Raw genomic sequence first — 762 nt, 5'->3', positions numbered from 1 at the left:
TTGCCTTGGATCACAACTTTATTTCTTTCTTCTTCTTTTTTTTTCTTTTTTTTTCGAATTTTTTTTTTTCGAAATCTCTCTTTTTTTTTCTTTGTATCCACTGCTTTTTCTTGCTTCAAGAATCAATCTAATTATTTTTAGATCCTCAATAACAGTTCTCTTTTTTTCTCACTCTTTCAAGAGCCAACACTTTTTAACATTCTCAAAACAACAATTTCAAGAGACATATGCACTGTTCAAGCATTCATTCAGAAAGCAAAAAGTATTGTCACCACATCAAGCTAGTTCAGCTAGTTTCAATGATGAATTTTGAAATCCTGTACTTCTTGTTCTTTTGTGATTAAAGCATTTTTCATTTAAGAGAGGTGATGGATTCATAGGACATTCATATCTTTAAGGCATAAAAAATAGATATAGGATGAAACTAAAAATAAAAATAGAAAACAAAACAAAGGAAAAAAAAACGCAAACATAGGCTCCTAATGATAGAGGTTTTCACAGAGTTAGGACTCAACAACCTTGATTTTGAGAAGTAGATGCTCCCTCAGCTTGAGAGGAGAACTTTTGGCTTTTCAGTTCTTGGATTTCACGCCCCTGCTTCTCTTGCTCCTTCAGCAATTTGCAGAGCATGCAGTTCTGATTCTGCTGTTCTTCCTTCAGTTGCTCCATAGTCTCTTGCAACTTGGTGATAGATGCTTCTAGGCTGGTCCAGTAGTCAATTCTTGGGAATTCAGGGAGGAATTCCTGCGCCCTCCTCTTGAT

The sequence above is a fragment of the Arachis duranensis genome, chromosome 3 (genome assembly GCF_000817695.3).
Source record: "Arachis duranensis cultivar V14167 chromosome 3, aradu.V14167.gnm2.J7QH, whole genome shotgun sequence".
Taxonomy (NCBI): Eukaryota; Viridiplantae; Streptophyta; class Magnoliopsida; order Fabales; family Fabaceae; genus Arachis; species Arachis duranensis.
This window is presented reverse-complemented; position numbering follows the sequence as displayed.